Source organism: Rhinoderma darwinii, chromosome 3 (genome assembly GCF_050947455.1).
Source record: "Rhinoderma darwinii isolate aRhiDar2 chromosome 3, aRhiDar2.hap1, whole genome shotgun sequence".
NCBI classification, from domain to species: domain Eukaryota; kingdom Metazoa; phylum Chordata; class Amphibia; order Anura; family Rhinodermatidae; genus Rhinoderma; species Rhinoderma darwinii.
Genome location: NC_134689.1, coordinates 135,404,903 through 135,418,096, shown reverse-complemented (window position 1 = coordinate 135,418,096; position 13,194 = coordinate 135,404,903).

The window sequence follows — 13,194 nt, the reverse complement described above, 5'->3', positions numbered from 1 at the left end:
AAAGAGTGGAATCAAAGATCACTTTGATTCCGCCGGTATAACACCTTAAGGACCCATGCTTACTAACGTGCTTTTGCGGCCGCAATTCCCCCGAAAATCCACGGGAGAATTGCGGCCCCATTCACTTTTATAGGCCCATGCACACGACCGTCTTATTACGGTTGTGTTCTGCGGTCCATGATCATAGAAAATAATGTGCACGGCCCGCGGTTTGCGGGCGGCTCGAGGGTGACACACCATGGCCGGCCCGAAAATCAGGGCCGTGCACATGGCTATGGTTATGTGCATGAGGCCTAAATGCCACGGTTAATCGCGACTGTGGCATTTAAAGTGTTAGAATCAGGGGGCGCCCCCTGAAACAAGCCATTGCGCCACCCCCCCGCGGCACGATCGGCTGTTAATAACGGTTGTTATAGCAGCCTGGGGGCCTAATGAAAGCCCCCAGGTCAGCCATCTTTGTACTTCTTTGAAGCTCTGCCTCCGATATACATGATATACTGCAATACATTAGTATTGCAGTATATCATGCAGTGGATGATCATTGCAGTGTATCGCTGCTTCGAGTCTCCTAGGGGGACTAATAAAAAAAAGTAAAAACCTGTTAAATAAAGTTTTTTTGTATGTTCCAAAAAATAATAATAAATAAATTAATGAAATAATAAAGTATTAAAAGTTTAAAAAAAAACACTTTTCAAATTTTTTTCCCTAAATCCTTAAAAGTCCGAACTATCACAATATACTGTAGTTTAACCCGCTGGGTGAATGCCGTAAAAAAATATATATAAAATACGCAAATTGCTGGTTTTTGGTCACCTTAGCGCTCCAAAAAAATTATCAAAAAGTCGCATATACCCCAAAATGGTATTGGTGAAAACTACAGCTCACCCTGCACAATTTAAGCCCTCACACCACTAAATTGATAGAAAAATGAAAAAGTTCTGGCTCTCAGAATATGGCAACACGAAACATTTTTTTAATTTAGCAAATAGTTTTATTTTTTTTAAAGTGGTAAAAGATAAAACAAAACATAAATTTGGCATCGCCGTAATCGTATCGACCTGTAGAATAAGGTGAATATGTAGTTTTAACCACCTGATAGATGCTGTAAAAACAAAACCCCCCAAAGAATGGCGTAATCGCAGTTTTTTGCCCATTTCACACCACAAATTTTTCTCCAGCTTCCTTGTACATTATGCGGTACAATAAATGGTGCCATGAAAAACCACAACATGTCCCGCAGAAAATAAGCCCTCATATGGCTATATAGACGGAAATATAAAAATAATAGGGCTTTTGGAAGGTGGGGAGGAAAAAACAAAAGTGAAAATATGAAAAATGGCTGAGGAGGGAAGGGGTTAAATCAGCTGCATGCCTATTATGTTGCAGAATTGTAACGTATTTCATACTTTACAATGTAAAGGGTTAATTTGCTGTAAATCCCTAGCAAATTCTGTAACACACACATTGAGGAATTTGGTGCACAAAATCCGCATCAAAACCGCAGGTAATTCCGCAGGTAAAAATCTGCACCCAATAGTGCGTTTTTTGATATGTTTTTAGGTGTGGTTTTACATGTTGATGCGGAAAAAGGTGCAGGTTTTATGCTGCAGATTTTTTATTTATTTTTAAGCTATAGTCAGAAACAATTCGCAAGCGGAAACGCAAGATAAATTGACATGTATCATATTTTCAAATACTCACCGCAGTTCCATTTTTGTGTAGAAAATGTGACATAGCAAATCCCCAGTAGGCCAAATGGCGGTCCTTTACTTCTGAGCCCTCCCATGGGCCCAAACGGCAGTTTATCACCACAAATGTGGTATTGCCGCAATCAGAACAAATTGGGCAACAAAATGGGGTATTTTATTCCTTGTGAAAATATTTTTTTTTTACCAAAACTACATTTTATTGGAAAACATTTCTTTTTTTTTCATTCACAGCCCAATTCAAATGAATTCTGTGAAAAAACTCTGGGGTCTAAATGGTCACAACACCCATAAATGAATTCCTTGAGAGGTGTATTTTCCAAAATTGGGTCACTTCTTGTGGGTTTCTATTGCTTTGATACCTCTAAGGGCCCTGCAAATGCGACATGGCACCCGAAAACCAATCCAGCAAAATCTGCACTCCAAAGAACACACAGCGCTCCTTCCCTTCTGAGGCCTCCCATGGGCCCAAACGGGAGTTTATCACTACAAATTGGGTATTGCTGCACTCAGGAGAAATTGGTCAACAGAATTGGGTATTTTGTTCCCTGTGAAAATAAGAGATTTTGATCAAAAATGACATCTTATTGGAAAAAAATTTCATTTTTTTTTAAATTTCATAGCCCAATTCAAATACGTGCTGTGAAAAAACTGTGGGGTCAAAATGGTAACAACAACCATAAATGAATTCCTTGAGGGGTATAGTTTCCAAAATGGGGTCACTTTTGGGAGATTCCTACTGTTTTGCACCTCAACACCTCTTCAAACCTGGCATGCTGCCTAAAATATATTCTAATAGAAAAAAAAAGAGGCCCCAAAATCACTAGGTGCTTCTTTGGTTCTGGGGCTTGTGTTTTAGTCCATGAGCACACTAGAGCCACATGTGGGACATTTCTAAAAACTTCAGAATCTGGACAATGCATAGTTAGTAGTGTTTTTCTGGTGAAACCTTCTGTGTCACTGAAAAAAAATGGAATAAAATTGAAATTCAGCAAGAAAAATAAAATTAGCAAATTTCACTTGCTTTAATTCCTGTGAAATGCCTAAAGGGTTAAAAAAAACTTTCTAAATGCTGTTTTGAATACTTTGAGGGGGTCTAGTTTTTAAAATAGGGTGTTTTATGGGGGTTTCTAATACATAGGCCCCTCAAAGCCACTTCAGAACTGAACAGGTACCTTAAAGAAAAAGGCTTTCGAAATTTTCTTAAAAATATGAGAAATTGGTGTTTATGTTCTAAGCCTTGTAACGTCCAAGAAAAATAAAAGAATGTTCAAAAAACGATGCCAATCTAAAGACATATGGGAAATGTGAACTAGTAACTATTTTGGGTGGTATAACCATCTGTTTTGCAAGCAGGTGCATTTAAATTCAGAAAAATGCTATTTTTTCTAAATTTTCTTTAAATTTTGCACAAATAAACACTGAATATATCGACCAAATTTTACCCCTAATATAAAGCCCAATGTCTCACGAGAAAACAATCTCAGAATTTCTTGGATAGGTTTAAGCATTGCCAAGTTATTATCAAATAAAGTGAAATATGTCCGATTTAAAAAATGGTCTCTGAGCCTTAAGACCAAAACAAGGCTGCGTACTGAAGAGGGTTAAACCATAATGCCAGATCTCAGGCTTCCTTCTTAAAATGATGAAAATCAGAGCAGTTTCTATGAAGACGCAAGAACTGACCGACTGGGATGCCCTGTATAAGGGATTTTGGGTGGTGGCTTTGTGCTACCAATAAATTACTACCTGCAGTGGACTTTCTGAAAGTGCTAGTCTCCAATATATCATTATTTTTCCGGATCATAAGATCAAGGAAGCTGATCTCCTGAGTGCTAGCCGTATATGTCAGATGGATATTGCAATCATTGGAGTTAAGCACTTCTACAAAGTCCTTTAACTGCTCATCTGTACCATTCCAATCCATGAAATCCATCGTTGATATATCTGTAGCAAAAAAAACGTATAATTTAAATTATTCACAAGGATTGACAGCCACTGATTCCCAATATCCCAAGTGGATAGCCCTGTGTAACCTGTTAGATGTTAAATTGGACTTCTCTTCTGCCTATCACCCACAGTCCAATGGTCAAGTGGAGAGGTGCATTAGACGGAGAACTATCTATGTTTCCGCCCAACACTACAGTTGGGTGCAACTTCTGCCTTGGGTGGAATTCTCATACAACAATCACACTAGTGAGTCCACTGCCTCATCTCCTTTCCACATTGTGTACAGTCAGCATCCTCGAGTTCCTCTTCCTGTGCCAGCCATGACTCAAGTATCAGCAGCAAATTTCTTTATTTTGGACTTTTGTTCACATCTGGGAACAAACTAAGTCTGCAATCCTCCAGGCAGTGGACCGCATGAAAAAGCGTGCTGATAAAAGAAGAAAAGTTCCTACTCAGTTCTCTCCTGGAGTCAAGGTCTGGCTTTCTTCTAGGAACATTCGTTTGAAGGTGCCCTCATACAAATTTGCCCCCAGGTTCCCCGGATCCTTTGAAATCCTACAACAGATAAACCCTGTCTCCTATAAGCTCCGGCTGCCTTCTACCCTCAGAATCCTCAACTCCTTTCATGTGTCCCTCCTGAAACCTGTGGTCCTGACCCACTACAGATAAACTCTTAGTCCTGCAGTTGCTCCCAGCGGTTCATCTGATGTGTGTGAGGTGAGGGAGATCCTGGACTGCAAGAGGGTAGGAGGAAGGACTTTCTATTTGGTGGACTGGAGAGGGTTTGGTCCTGAGGAGAGGTCCTGGGAACCAGAGGAGAACCTTAATGGCGCTACCCTCGTTAAAAAATTCCTCTCTCGCTCTGGATCCAAGAAGGTGTAAGGTGGGGGTAGTACTGTAATGGCCGTGGTCATGGACCGCAGCCTCCCCTTACCTGTTGGCGAACAAAGACCTCTTTCCTGTGCCCGACATCTCCTTCCCCAGAGACGTCAATGCATCCAGCCGCTCTGTCCTGCAATGTCCGCGATGGGGCGCGCGCTGGTTCCCAGTCTTAAATGACCAACGGGCGCATATATAATTAATTAAAAAATTATTTACCAGACCACCCTGGACTACAAAAAGGTTCCTGCCATTTCACTCCTTGCCTAAGCGTTGTAGTTTTCCCATGTTCATTTTGCAAATAGTCCCTTAGTGTTATCCTGCTCCAAGTGTTTCCCATGTCCTGCTACCTGTATCCCGTGCTGTGTTTGGTTCCTGAGCATGTCGTGTTGTTCCGCCTGCTGTTATACACTGTCTGGTGTAATCTGCCACTCCTGCTATCATCCGCCATGTCTGGCGCAACATGCCATGCCTGCTGCTATTCACCACATCTGGTGTCATCTGCCATCCCTGGTATCATCGGCCACGTATGGTGCAACCTGCCGCATCTAGCTCCATCTGTGCCTCTGCTACCATCTGGACTATCTCAGGTACTCTTGTGTTAGGAACAATTGTATAGACTTTACATAGACTATGACTTGGCCAGCTGCCTCTCCGCTACGGCGGAGTGGCCTAGTGAGTCCACATACCCCAAGATCGTGACAGGCAGTAGGTTGTATATGTTGGGAGCAGCAGACATTACTAGGAGAGGCAAGCTAGTGCAAAACCAAATTTGCCTCACATGCTACCATATTTAATAATGACATGCTATATATATATATCTGCTATATATATATATTTGGAGTGCTGCCTAAATTCTTTTTTACCTGCTGTATATATATAGCTGGGTGTTCACAGAGTGCTGTATCTAAGCATATTAATGGAAAGTTGAGAGGAAGGAAAAAGTGTGGTAGAAAAAGATGCACAAGCCAGAGAGATAACCGCAGCCTTGAAAGAATTGTCAAGAAAAGGCCATTCAAGAATCTGGGCTAAATTCACAAGGAGTGGACTGCGGCTGGAGTCAGTGCTTCAAAGGCACCACACATAGACGTATCCAGGACATGGGCTACAACTGTCGCATTCCTTGAGACCACGTCAGAAGGGTCTTACCTGGGCTAATTAGAAAAAGGACTGGTCTGTTGCTCAGTGGTCCAAAGTCTTGTTTTCAGATGAAAGTAAATTTTGCATTTCATTTGAAAACCAAGGTCCCAGAGTCTGGAGGAAGAGTGGAGAGGCACTCAATCCAAGTTGCTTGCGGTCCAGTGTGAAGTTTCCACAGTCAGTGATGGTTTGGGGAGCCATGTCATCTGCTGGTGTTGGTCCACTGTATTATATCAAGTCCGGGGAGTCAACGCAGCCATCCACCAAGAAATTTTAGAGCACTTCATGCTTCCCTCTGCTGACAAGTTTTATGGAGATGCTGATTTCATTTTACTGCAGGACTTGGCACCTGTCCACACTGCCAAAAGTACCAATACCTGGTTTAATAACCACAGTATCACTATGCTTGATTGGCTAGCAAACTCGTCTGACCTAAACCCCATAGACAATCAATGAGGTATTGTCAAAAGGAAGATGAGAGACACCAGACCCAACAATACAGACGAGCTGAAGGCCGCTATCAAAGCAACCTGGGCTTCCATAACACTTCAGCAGTGCCACAGGCTAATCGCCTCCATGTCACGCCGCATTGATGCAGTAATTCATGCAAAATGAGCCCCGACCAAGTATTGAGTGCATATACTGTACATGCTTTTCAGTAGACCAATATTTCCGTATTAAAAATCATTTTCGAAATTGGGCTTATATAATATTCTAATTTTCTGGGAGACTAAATTTTGGGTTTTCATTAACTGTGAGCCATAATCATCAACATTAAAATAAGAAAATGCTGGAAATAGATCACTCTGTGTCTAATGAGTTTCAGTTTTTGAATTGAATTACTGAAATAAATTAACTTTTTGTTGATATTCTAATTCATTGAGAAGGACTAGTGTCATGTCTGTGGCTGCGGGCCGTCAGGTTCACTCTCCTCCTGACGGCCGCAGCCATGGGTCTACGAGCGCTGGCCCCCGTCTCCTCCTCAGGAGACGCCAGCGCTCACTTCCACTCACCTCGGCCAGGTCCCGTAGGATGCGCGCGCACGCTCGTGCCCGCTCGTTTAAAGGTTCAGCGTGCACACCGGACTTTAATGTGTAATCAGCCCATTATTGCCCTGGACTATAAGAAGGGCCAAGCCCCTTGCTTCGATGCCTGAGCGTTGTTTGTCGTATCCTAGTTTGTCTAAGCAAATGGTCTTCTAGTGTTTTCCAGTTCCCAGTGTTCCCTGTTCCTGTAGCCTGTATCCCATGCTATCCTGGTCAAGTGCCATGTTAAGCTGTAGTCGAGCTGTGCCTGTCCTGCTTCTCCACACCGGACGTCCACTCGCTGCCTAGTCCCTGCCGAGCCTGCCTTGCTACTGTCTGTGCTGCCACAGGTACCATATACGAACTATAGACTGTGACCTGCACCCTGTTGGCCAGCTGCCATACTGCCAAGGCGGTAGGGCCCAGTGGGTCCATGAACCCTACGTGACAGTACGTTCAGGCCATGGACCCCGCTGGTCGATCCAAGACCAAGATGACGTCACAAGAGATGCGGACAGATATGCTGAACCTCCGGTCTCGACAGGACCAACTCCTCCAGGCCTTGAACATTCTCGCACATTGGCAGGAAGCACAAGCTGCCGTTCCTCCTACTCCACCTCCTGGCAGTACAGATCCTCAGACTACACCTCCTGACAGTGTTAATCCTTGTTTTTCTTTGCCACTTCCTGACTGCTATGATGGAGACGCAGGTACCTGTCGTGGATTTTTGAACCAGTGCCAGATCCACTTCAGCCTGTATTCAAGGGCATTTTCGTCTGATGGCGCAAGGGTCACTTTCATCATCTCTCTTCTTACTGGCAAGGCCCTTGCATGGGCTGACCCTATCTGGGAGAGACAAGGACCAGATAACCGTGACTTCCAGGGGTTCCTCCGGACATTTCGCACAGTGTTTGAGGAGCCTGGACGAGTCTCCTCTGCAGCGATTTCCTTGTTGAAACTATGCCAAGGAGAGATATCTCTGTGGGCGAGTACGCCATCCACTTCCACACCCTGGCGGGAGAACTGTTGTGGAACAATGAGGCCCTGGTGGTTAAATTCTGGCATGGGCTGTCTCCTAATATTAAGGACGAACTTGCCGCTCGAGACCTGCCGTCTACCCTGGATGACATCATCCTTCTGGCTGCCCGGATTGATAGAAGGCTCCGAGAACGGCTCCAAGAGGTTAGTCGGGAGGGAGGTCTTCCTAGTCCGGTCCCTACCTTGCAGCAACCCCTGCTGTCCTCAGATGCCGATCCTCCTAAGGAGTCTGTGAGGATGGACCAATGTATGCTATCTACCCAGGAGAGACAACGTAGACGTACTTCGGGACTCTGTCTTTATTGCGGCCTCGGAGGCCATCTTGTGCGTCTGTCCCCAAAAGCCCCAAAGCCTAGGTTGGTAGGAAAGACAACCTTGGGCTAAGAAGGACTCCCGTCTAAATTGTCCATACCCGTGACCATAGTGTCCGGTGAGAAAACGCATCAGGTCTCTGCGTATCTGGACTCTGTATCCGCTGCTAATTTCATTTGTAGAGTCCTGGTAGACCTTCTTCAATTACCCACTACCCCTCTGGAGAGACCATTGATGGTTGCATCGGTAAATGGACTACCTCTGCCAGACTGAGTTATAGCTGTGACCAAGCCACTGAGGCTCACAGTAGGGGCTCTCCGCTCCGAACTATTATCGTTCTATGTCCTATCCAAGGCCGTTAACGCCATGCTGCTGGGCCCGCCTTTGCTCCAACTACATGCCCCAGTCCTGGACTGGAACGTTGGAGAGGTTCTCCAGTGGGGCCCTGAGTGTCACAGCCAATGCCTGGTGCAGATTCGTTTGGCTCAGCCTCCTCTGCCTCGGTCATTGGCAGGAATGCCTGGTCATTATGCTACATTTTCGGACGTCTTCAGCAAAAGGGAGGTGGAGACACTGCCCCCACACCGGGCGTATGACTATCCTATCGAGCTGATTCCTGGTGCACTCCTTCCCCGTGGTAGGATATATCCTCTCTCCTTGCCAGAGACTCTGTCCATGTCCGCCTATGTTAAAGAGAACTTGGAGAGGGGCTTCATACGGAAGTCTTCCTCCCCGGCAGGAGCCGGGTTCTTCTTCGTCAAAAAGAAGGATGGCTCCCTGCGTCCTTGTATTGACTACCGGAATCTCAACCAAATCATGGTGAAAAATAAGTATCCGTTGCCACTGATCTCAGAATTGTTAGATCGTTAAAACCTAATCCGGATTCACCGGGGTGACGAATGGAAGACTGCATTTAACACCCGTGATTGACATTATGAATATCTAGTAATGCCCTTCGGCCTGTGTAATGCTCCCGCGGTCTTCCAGGAGTTCGTTAATGACATTTTCCGTGACCTCCTCTATGTTTGTGTATTGGTCTATCTTGATGACATCTTGATTATTTCTCCAGATCCTATGACTCATCAGAGACATGTCCGGTTAAGGGAGAATCGTCTGTACGCCAAGTTGGAGAAGTGCGTGTTTGAAAAGGATGCTCTACCCTTCCTGGGCTACATTGTCTCGAATAGATGTCTCAAGATGGCTACCGAAAAAGTAAAGTCCGTCCTGGAATGGCCACGCCCACAAGGCTTGAGGGCCATACAGCGCTTTCTGGGATTCGCCAATTTTTACAGACAGTTTATTCCAAACTTCTCACTGATATCTCCTATCTCTAACCTCACTAAGAAGGGCATGAACGCCAAGGTGTGGACTCCTGAGGCAGAGTCTGCATTCAATAGCCTGAAGAGTGCCTTCACGTCAGCCTCTATCCTCCATCATTCAGATGTTTCTCTACAGCTCTTGTTGTAGGTGGACCCATCCTCTGTCGGTGCTGGTGCACTCCTGTTCTAGAGAGGTTCCAAGGGCAAGTCAAGGGTATGTGGATATTTCTCTAAGCTCTTCTCTTCCGCAGAACACAACTACTCGATTGGGGATCGGGAGTTACTGGTCATCAAATTGGCACTAGAGGAGTGGAGACATGTACTAGAGGGCGAAGCTCATCCCATCCTGGTTTTTACGGACCACAAGAACCTCACCTATCTTCAGACGGCCCAACGGCTGAACCCTGGTCAGGCCAGGTGGTTGCTGTTCTTTACCAGGTTCCAGTTTGAGCTCCATTATCGCCCGGCCTACAAGAATGTGAGGGCCGATGCCTTGTCCAGGTCTTTCGAGACAGAAGACACCATGGAAATTCCACAGAACATTATTGATCCATCTTGCATTGTCTCTGTCAATCCCCTGCAAGTTGGGGACATTCCTCCAGGAAGGACTTTTGTATGCCTGGCTGACCGAGGGAAAATCCTCCACTGGGGACACACCTCCAGACTGGCAGGTCACGCGAGGACCCGTAATACCCGTGATCTGATTGCCCATCATTTTCGCTGCCCAAGGACATTATGGACTTTGATTCTTCCTGCTCAGTGTGTGCAGCTAACAAGGTCGCTTACTCCAGACCTGTTGGCCTGCTCCAGCCATTGCCTGTGACCGTTGCTCCCTGGCAGCATATAGCTATGGACTTTATCACTGGCCTGCCTCTTTCTGCTGGATGCAGTATTGTCTGGGTGGTGGTGGATTGATTTTCGAAGATGGCCCACTGCGTTCCTCTGACCCCTCTTCCTTCTGGTCTTCAACTGGCCAAGCTGTTCATCCAACATATCTTCCGCCTGCCCAGCTTGCCGTAGCATATTGTGTCTGATCGGGGGGTTCAGTTTACCTCTAAGTTCTGGAGAGCCCTCTGCGGTCTCCTAGGTGTAAGGTTGGACTTTTCCTCGGCCTACCATCCTCAGTCCAATGGTCAGGTCGAGAGGATCAATCAGATCTTGGAAAACTACTTACGCCACTTCATCTCCAAGCAGCATGATGACTGGGTGCAGTTGCTCCCGTGGGCTGAATTCTCTTACAATAATCACACCATCGAGTCCACACAGAAGACACTGCTCTTTATTGTCTATGGCCAACTGGCCAACACCCACGAATTCCTCTCCCCGTGCCTGATATGTCCGAGGTACCAGCTGCTGACACGGCTTTTAGGAACTTTCTGCAGATCTGGCAACAGACTCGATCCTCCATCCTGCTGCGGTCGACCGCATGAAACGGAAGGCGGAAACTAGGAGAAGAGACTCTCCTAAGTTTCTTCCTGGCATGAAGGTCTAGCTGTCTTCCAGGAATATTCGACTGAGGGTGCCGTTGTACAAATTTGCTCCCAGGTTCCTCGGACCCTTCGAGATCCTGCAGCAGATCAACCCTGTCGCCTACAAGCTTCAGCTGCCTCCTATCCTCAGGTTTCCCAACTCCTTCCATGTCTCTCTCCTGAAACCAGTGGTTCTGAACCGCTATACCAAGACTCCTAGCCCTGCGGTTGCCTCCAGCGGCCCTTCAGACACCTTCGAGGTTAAGGAGATCTTGGACACCAAGAGAGTGAGAGGAAAGACTTTTTTATTTGGTGGATTGGAGGGGGTTTGGTCCTTAAGAGAGGTCCTGGGAGCCAGATGAGAACCTCAATGCTCCTACCCTTCTGAAGAAGTTTCTCTCTCGCTATGGCCCCAAGAAGAGGGGGCGTAAGAGGGGGGATACTGTCATGTCCGTGGCTGCGGGCCGTCAGGTTCAATCTCCTCCTGACGGCCGCAGCCATGTGTCTGTGAGCACTCACCCCAGTCTCCTCGTCAGGAGACACCAGCGCTCACTTCCACTCACCTTGGCCGGGTCCCGTAGGGACTTAAAGGGGCAGCGCGCTTCAGACTTTAATGTGTTATCAGCCCATAAGTGCCCTGGACTATAAGAGGGGCCCAACCCCTTGCTTCGATGCCTGAGCGTTGTTTGTCGTATCCCAGTTTATCTAAACAAATTGTCTCCTAGTGTTTTCCAGTTCCCAGTGTTCCCTGTTCATGTATCCTGTGCTATCCTGGTCAAGTGCCGTGTTGAGCTGTAGTCGTGCTGTGCTGTATTCCATGCCTGTCTTGTTTCTCCACGCCTGATGTCTACCCGCTGCCTGGTCCCGGCCGAGCCAGCTTTGCTACTGTCCGAACTGCCACAGGTACCCTATACGGACTATAGACTGTGACCTGCTCCCTGTTGGCCAGCTGCCATACCGCCGAGGCGGTACGGCCCAGTGGATCCACGAACCCTACGTGATAACTAGTAAAATTTGATCAAATATAGTCTGCTTGGCTGAACTCTCCGGGCACCTTATCTATGAATGAGATGTAAGGGTTTTGGTTGTGCCTTTTTAATCTTCTGGAGAGTTCTTTGTCTGGAGTTGATCACCTTTTATCTGACAGGTGAGGGCAGTTTGTGTGTGTATGTGTTGTATGTCAGTGGCTATGTATATGGTTCGACACTTGTAGCTGGCCCACTTGCTACGAATTTACTACTGTTCACTTGTATTGTGCAACCTAGCTAATGTGGAAAGCAATTGTTAGGGATCTGCCAGGTACTACGTCTAGGTATACTCCTGGGATTAATCAATCCACACCTGAGGCCAGACCTGTTCGACTGACACCATCTCCCACCAACCAGGGTGGCAGGCTCAGGAGTGGGAGAGCCTATCGCGGCCTGGTCAGTCGGAGTTAGCTCCGCCCCCTGTCCTTTATTACCTGCCGTGTTCTCTTCCTCAGTGCTTGTAATTCTTCTGGATTCCTGGCCCCACTGCTGCTTGCTCCAGCCTGCTTCTGCCGTGCTTCTGCCTTGCTGCAGTTCCGCTTAACCTGCTTGCTTTGCCTCTGGCTTGCTTCCTCCTCCGTGCTCACTTGGGTATACTCCACTTCTTCCTGGTCCGGACTACTCATTCACCGCTCCGTTTCCTCGCGGCGTTCCGTGGGCTACTGCCCCTTCCCTTGCGTGTTCCCTGTTTGTTCTCCCGTGCACTTAGACAGGATTAAAGTCCAAATACAATGTCAGCCTCACAGCCTTGTGAATCCTGGATGGGTGCCGACCTGCCCATGTCAGGGCTAACAGACAACGTAGGGAGTTTCGCAGAATGAATGGCCTCTGCTTCTACTGTGGGGACGACAAGCATCTTCTGAACACCTGTCCCAGGCGCAAGAATAAAAAGCCGGAAAACTTCCGCGCCTAAGTGATCATCGGGGAGGTCACTTGGGCGCACAGGTATTTCCCGTTAATGTGAAACGCAATAAAATTTTGCTTCCCTTTCAGGTCTCGTTTGCTGGCCGGTCTGCCACGGGCAGTGCTTTCGTGGATTCTGGCTCATCTGCTAATATCATGTCTGTGGAATTTGCTATGTCTCTAAAGATGCCATTTATTGATTTACCTTATCCTATCCCTGTAGTAGGTATCGACTCAACTCCCCTTGCTAATGGTTATTTTTCTCAGCATACTCCTGTTTTTGAACTCCTGGTTGGCTCCATGCATTTGGAGCAGTGCTCTGTACTGGTGATGCAGGGATTATCGTCTGATCTGGTATTAGGTCTTCCCTGGTTGCAGTTGCATAATCCCACGTTTGATTGGAATACTGGGGATCTCACCAAATG